Below are 7,484 nucleotides of genomic sequence, written 5' to 3'. Positions count from 1 at the left end.
CGAGAGCCACCCATGTTCCGCGGGGGCAAGCGTCCTGGCCCTCCATTCGGCGGGGGCCGAGGAGGTCCCTTCTACCCCCCCAAGAGACCTTTCTTACCCCCACGCTATTGAAATGTTAACCCATGCTGAATGAAAAGTAACCCACACACCTAGCTACCCAACACGGGGAGAAGATGTGTAGAACCCTTATGGTATGAGCCCAGTCTGTCCTCACTATGTTAATCCTAGTGGAGTAATTTGTTTTATTACATTTAGCTGATCGCACCTTGACACAAACTAGCACGTCACCTCACCACAATACAGTACCAGCTTAGCAATTATGCACAGTGTTATGGATGAAATAGGTAACCAAACCAAATCTGCCTCCCCCTCCCCTCCTCCGATCCCCAGGAGCAACAATGTTCTCTGCTTCCCCTCACTAAAGCAGTGAGGGAGTAATGGAGGTGTGAACTAGAAGGAAGACGACAAGCACAGATCAAATAGAAACAGAAACAGGTGGTTATTCTATTTCACTAAATTTCTACTTACCTCCAGTATTGTGTGAATAAGCTGATATAAACACTTTCAGAGAGAGAGCGAGGGATAGATGGGATGGGCTGGAGGGATGGGATGGATGGATGGGATGGGCTGGAGGGATGGGATGGATGGGATGGGCTGGAGGGAGGTTGGGATAGATGGGGAGGGTGTTTGATGGAGGAACAAAGTTGCTCCCTGAGAGTGTCCTAAATTACAACCCTTTTTCTCAATAGGATTTGGTTATCTAAATGAGTGCTGACTTTATGATCAGTGCTGTTGTGGAGTTTCTCCACCATAACCCCAACGTGCTCCCAGTGCATCGTATTCTAAATAATAACCTTGTTTCTCTCCTAGAGGTTTTCATGCTTAAGTCTCTCTTCCCTCTGTATATTTCTCAGCTTTTAAATGTATAGACTGAATGAGTTGGCTGTGTTGCGACTATTAAACCTCGGTTGTTTGTGTAAAGAGCAGAGTCATCGCTATTCGCTAACTTGTGATTGACGCCATTGTGAAGAAGCCTTAGCTGTAGTTACACACAGAGGCAGCGATGTTTGTGCTTCTCATTGCTCTAACAAAACACCACTCTGTCCATCTCCATTTCTCCAATCTGAGGGGGGAGGAGAGTGAAGAATCGTCCAGTGTAAAGACGCATTTAACAGATAATAATGAGTTGCGGAGACTCAGTAGTTGAGGCGGGTGCTTTAGAAGTTTGAACTATGAACCCGCTGTCTCTCTACTAGGCCATCGCTCCCTGTATTGTCTTTAATAAAATCCAGTTTCAACCCAACCAAGGGGAGGGTACTACTTTCTTTGATAGTCACTGTCATGGATACCGGTAAGACCAGTCTCAGCAGTTGTCATGGATACCGGTAAGACCAGTCTCAGCAGTTGTCATGGATACCGGTAAGACCAGTCACAGCTGTATGATAGATGTTATGTTGGTCTACTTATTCAAAGCTGAATTGAAATGCTGAAACATTACTTATAACAGCACAAACAATGTTATTTTTACCCCAACTGCTCATTTGTTCTGAGTTGTTTTGGATTTCTTGCTGTGATTTTTGTTGTGGCTGTAACCTCATGTCAGATGTAAAATATCTATACTTGCCTGTGCAGTGCACTGTCTCTGTCCAGTCCAGAAGTCCTTTTTGTTTGTTACTTTTGACCTGTTCCCTTCGCTACCTTTCCTAGATTTAGTCTCTTCTTTTTCCTCCTTTCCTTCCTCTGACGCTGTACATTTACAACTGTAGAATACCAAGTAACACCAATGAAGAAGTGATGAGTGAATTATCTGCAAACATTCATTACTCATTAAGATAATGGATAAAGAAGTGATGACTGCAAACATTCTTATGTAAATGTAAATGCTCCTCTAAATTTCCCATCAGTGTTAGTTTATCAGTTTAAAGTGTTCTGCTATACATTTCTGAATGGAAGAGATGCTGTTCTGAATCAATGGTACAGAGCAGCTACTACTCTCACTCTGACTGTATGTATGATGTGATGCTTCTCTCTGTCACTGCTGATAATGACCAGATTAACGCAGGCCAGTTGGTTTGTGCACGTTTCCCTGCTGTCCAGTAGACTAATGACTTCCCTTCTAACTCGTACCTCAGTTAGACAGCGAGCCACCAGGATGGAGTCAGAGATGTAATCATTTTCTTTGAACAGTTTGTTTAAATAATATTGTCATTCAATGTACTCTTGAGTTTGAAATATGTTTGTTTTGAATAACTTTTGAGTGAAAATGCTTAAGATTTGAGGAATCTAATGGTGTGTGTGTATAGTATGCATTAACTATGTAATGATTCAGTCATGAAGGGGTGGTTGTGTTAAGTTCTCCATATGTTTAGAAGCATTGCTATTCTTTTTATGATCATCAATGATGTTCTATCATGCATCTTTTGAGTGTCCAATCCTTTCCGATGCTACTGCTCTCCTCTCTCTACCACTGAGCCGTCCTGTAGTTCAGGGATTTACTATGTTTACCTATGACTGTCACAATTTAGACATACAGCCAGGCATTTACTTCATATGAAGACTTTACAGTTTAAACCACACTCCATGGAGTCTACTGCATGTGTTTTTGTTTTAAAGACAGCCTCTGCATTTATGAATATTCAATTCATAATCAACCCCTTGGCCTTACCTTTTAGGCACTTGTCGATCTGGGAGGATTACATAGGTGTAAGCCAATCAGAGGCAAGGTGCAGCTATTACCGTATTGCACCTATCCAAACCTTTAATATACGTGAAGTGCGTAGTAGAGACTCGGGGTTGATTTGGTGACGGGAACAGGCCACAGAGCACTGACATGAAGACAGTACTGTGACATCGGTTAAGACCAGTGGTGGCTGGTGGCACTTCAGATGGGGAGGACGGGCTCATAGTAATGGCTAGAACGGAATAAATTGAGTGGTATCAAACACCTGGTTTTCCATGTGTTTTATACTATTCCATCCATTATTATGAGTTATCCTCCATTCACCAGCCTCCTCTGGTTGGGTGAGGTAGTCACTGCCATGCTATTACACCCATTGTGAGTTTAGTTATATTATTGAGTCTGAAGATCCTAACCCAGAAGTGGGTTACCATTTATTGTTTTCTATAAACACACACACACACACACACACACACACACACACACACACACGATTCCATCCAACAGCATCTACCATACCCATCTGCATTTAACCTTTTTGATTGACACTGATTTTCTTGGTTGTGTAGTTCACATCCTTGCACAGAGCTCTAGTCCACATGTCTTTGCTGTCACATCCATAGTTCCTCCCAAACCAGTCCACTGCATGTATGACGCACCTTGACGGACTGGCGTTGAAAGCATTGAAGTCTGTAACCCACCCACCCAATATTTAGTGCAGTCACTGCACAGTACTTTAAATGTATTATCCCTATCCCATTTAATGAAAGGTAGTTGAGATCATATTGTAATATTACCACATCTCAGTGGCTTCCTCTCATCACCTTCATATACTGTTCTGAGAAGACCAGATAGGTGGAAGCAATGTGGGGCAAGTGTGCTAGAAGTATTTATTTCACCGGTTTCCTTCATTCAGATCAGTGTAGATGAAGGAAAGGATGCAATGAGAGCCATTGAGATGCTCTTCATACAAACATAAATAGGTTTCACCTTATGAGAGTACACACGTCTCATATCTGTGGGTGGTGGGGTTCACAGTATGAGATATGAGAATAAGTATTTAATTGTGCTTCATAATGGTCCATATTTCAGGTAGTAGCCAATGAGAAGGACATTGACCCTAGACACTGATCTAATATCATTTTGGAGTTTTACCCCAATGAGATTTTGGAATCAGTATTTGGGGCCTGTGCAACCCTGATTTCTAAGGCTTTAACTCAATTTGTATTTTTGTGATTCCTTGTGTCCTATCTTCTCACCCTCCTCAAATGTATTTGAGGATAAGATCCAAGGTCCCACCCACTAGGGCATTCTACCCAGGGACCTAACCATTTCAATGTATTTTCAGTGGCACTTTACAGGTGGTCCTAAATCCCCAGTTAATTTACTCTAGCGCCCCCAAGCGTTCTTTCAATATTTTTTCTTATAGGAGCCAGTCTGCGTCACTTGCAAATCCCCTTTTCTCTAAAATTATATTGACGTTTGTTTGTACATCAACACTATGTAACTATTTTGAATTATATTTTACTTAAGTTATTTACATTTATGTAGAATAAATGAAACCATATTTACGTGTATATCGGTAAAATAAAATTACCAAGTTATGTCTTAACTATTATACACAAAGACGTCTACAACCACTATGAGCTTTGAACCAATATACCTTATGTGGAAAGAAATAACGAAACCCTATTGATCATATAACCATGCGCTCGTTACTGGTGTCTTGAATGTACGAATTGAGATGCCAGTGGCAAGGCTTCTCAAACTAATCCTAGTTAAATGCTACTTTATATTAAACAATTAAACAAAAACGAGGCTATTCATACTATTGCTTCCAGAAGTCTGTTGAAAGTAGCCCAATTTCTGCCCCACGTTAGAGGCGAGTACTTTTGAGCGATGCGCGTGTAATAGCCTAATAACGGTGCTCTGAGCTACAATATTCTCTGCTCTTCCTCCATTTTTATGCGGCCAATCGATGAATGGGATGTGTGTAACTTGCTGGCTCTCACAGGGACCAACCCGGTTGCCTCACCGTTGATCAATTCTCTTCAGGCGCTGCAAAGATGCAGTGATCTCCTCATATTGGGATGGGTTTCTTGGAACGCTCCACTCTTGATCTTGGGCGTAATTTGACAAAATGTAGGAATTGAGCATACCTATGTTAAATAGATTCAGGTCCTTTTCGTGGATTGTCGGTTTTAGATTAATGCTGTGAAGTTAGTCTCGTGTACCTGAAAGTGATCTATCCGAATGTTAAATACAGATTAGTGGGCGCCACTGAGGTGTGTAAATTAACGGTGAGCGCGCTTTCATTGTTGACGCTCACCAACGTGCGCGCACTTGCCAACGTCAAGTTTCCGCCCTCTTCCCTTGCTGACCAATCACTTTTCCCCATCTACTCCATTCTTCCGGTATTATGGCCGCTTGCAGTGTAAGGGACAACGAGTGTGAAATGTTATGATTATGGAAAGTTTTCGGTGAAACAGGTGGATTAAGGATGCTCGTAAACGTGATGTTACGGTTTCCCGTCTGTCGGCCGTCAGTTCGGGCAGTGCTTCACTGTCAGAGGCGCTTTAGCAAGGTGTGCAACCTTATTAAACCGTTTTCTGTTATGAAATGTAGCTGTACTGGCCTGCTGAGTACAGTATCATTGGGTTTGTGTAGCCAGCCTTCTCCAAATCAGTGGTGTGGCATTGTCCTATGACCGCTCAGGTACATAGGTGTAGGCGTGTCCTCTGACAAACCATTGGATGGATCTATGAATAGCCCTGAGAGTGTTCTGACGGCCAAACAAGACTGCGCTGTAAACTGTCATGTTATTTGTGTCTTTGTGTGACCACAAGGTTATACATTTTAGGGGTGTTTGGTGGGAGGGGACAGTTCTCAATTAAGCATATTATTGGGCCCTTTCTCTCTCTGAAATATGCAACTACTAATGTATGTATGATCACAATACCATATGTTTTGTTATGAATGCCATATTGTGTAAGATTTGATTTAAAACGATTACATGGTAATAATATGATCCCCTTGTCTGTATTGTTTGTTGTTCATATTGACCCTGTGCTCTCCTATTCCCTTTTTCCTAATTTCTTCCCCCTGCCTTTTTAGATACAGGCATCCCTGCTCTGTCTGAGCGTGTGCGTGTCTTTGAGTCTCTCAGAGAGAGGCAGGGACAGCAGAGGACAAGCGGCACCATGAAACAGGCCTTCAGCGTCCGATTGGCTGATGGCAGGACGGTGAATGGCACCACAGGCGTGACCACGCCCTCAATCATCGCTCAAAACGCATGGTTAGCCTCTCAGATTGTGTGTGTGTTTTTATAATGTATTATTCAGAATCCCAAAACTCAGGGAAGGTTTATCCCCAGTGCTTGACTTGGAATTAAATAGGTGCTGATACTTATTTTGAGTGCTGGTACTGTTTTATATTTAGGTAAAGGAACACTGAAATACTTTTGAGCTAATATTCTATAAGAGGTGCAGGAACTCAAGCAGCAGAAATGTTGAGGTGCTGGTACTCTGCTCCATTGAGCTACTGTCCAATTCAAGCACTGTTTATCCCTCAGAACACGTGCCGTGTTTAGACAGGCAGCCCAATTCTTTATTTTTTCCACTGTTTGGTCCTTTGATTCATCAGATCTTTTCACATCAGGTTGTTTTCAGAGCTGATTGGTCTAAAGATTGGTGGAAAAAATATCAGAATTGGGCTGCCTGTCTAAATGCAGCCTGAGTAACTCCATGCAGAATCCTACAGGCCTTTCTCAGTCCCTGGGACACATAGGTGTCCCATCTCTTTGCTTTCAGATTGGAATTAGGTGAAATTGGATAGGTGTAAGCAAACATATTAACATTGTCTCTAACCCTCCAACACTCTGTCTGCAGTGTGAAAGGTGCTCTGGTCTGCAGGGTGAATGGAGAGCTGTGGGAGCTGCTTCGCCCCCTGGAGGCTGACTGTGAACTACAGCTGCTAGGCTTCAACACCACAGAGGGCAAACAGGTACTTACTAAGGACATTCTCATTCATCTAACCCAATAGAAGATGTTACATGTAGAGCAGAGAGACAGAGGTTGACCTCTTCTCTATCTTATCCCCTCTCGCTAATTTCTTTCATTTTCTCCCTTTCTCCCCCAGGCGGTGTGGAGGACAGGAGCGTGTGTTGTGGGGTGGGTGTTAGAAAGGGTGTTTGGGGTGGATGTGTGCAGAGAGGGTGTGTCAGAGTCCGGCCTCTACTGTGACCACCTCCCGGAGAACAGGTAAGATATTTCCCTCTCTTTGTAATATAATATATGCCATTTTGCAGATGCTTTTATCCAAAGCAACTTAGTCATTACATTTTACCCCACTAACCATCCCCTCACTTTAAGATAGAAAAGCTGCTTTGAAGGAAGGGAGGGAAAGAAGGAAGGGGAAGGAAGGATGCATTTGTTCTCTAACAGAGCCCCTGGGAGGAGCTATCATGTAAATGGGATATTTAAAAAAATAAATAAAATTTTTTGGATACATTTGCTAAAATGTCTAAACCTGTTTTTGCTTTGTCATTATGGGTCTTGTGTATAGATTGAGGGGGGACGATTGAATCAATTTTAGAATAAGGCTGTAACGTAGCAAAATGTAGAAGAAGTTGAGTGGTTTGAATACTTTCCGAATGCACTGTATACACAGAGAAACAGTACTTACCCCTGGTCTCTCTCCCAGTGCCCTGTCCCTAGCTGAGCTAGAGGAGAGATGTAAGGAGGCCGCTGGCCAGAGGCTTCCTCTCTCCAGACTGGAGCTGAACAGGCAGGAAGTTACAGAACTCTTC

The 7,484-nt window shown here is 42.7% G+C and overlaps 1 pseudogene; it reads left to right on the top strand.

Annotated features, from left to right (window-relative positions):
• The first annotated feature begins 12 nt into the window (after positions 1-12).
• LOC127906027 (threonine--tRNA ligase 1, cytoplasmic-like) overlaps positions 13-7,484 on the top strand; it is a 25,776-nt pseudogene continuing 18,304 nt past the window's right edge.

The sequence above is a fragment of the Oncorhynchus keta genome, unplaced genomic scaffold (assembly GCF_023373465.1).
Source record: "Oncorhynchus keta strain PuntledgeMale-10-30-2019 unplaced genomic scaffold, Oket_V2 Un_contig_496_pilon_pilon, whole genome shotgun sequence".
Taxonomy (NCBI): Eukaryota; Metazoa; Chordata; class Actinopteri; order Salmoniformes; family Salmonidae; genus Oncorhynchus; species Oncorhynchus keta.
Note: the sequence above shows the minus strand (reverse complement) of the source record. Positions and strands in the feature narration are given on the sequence as shown.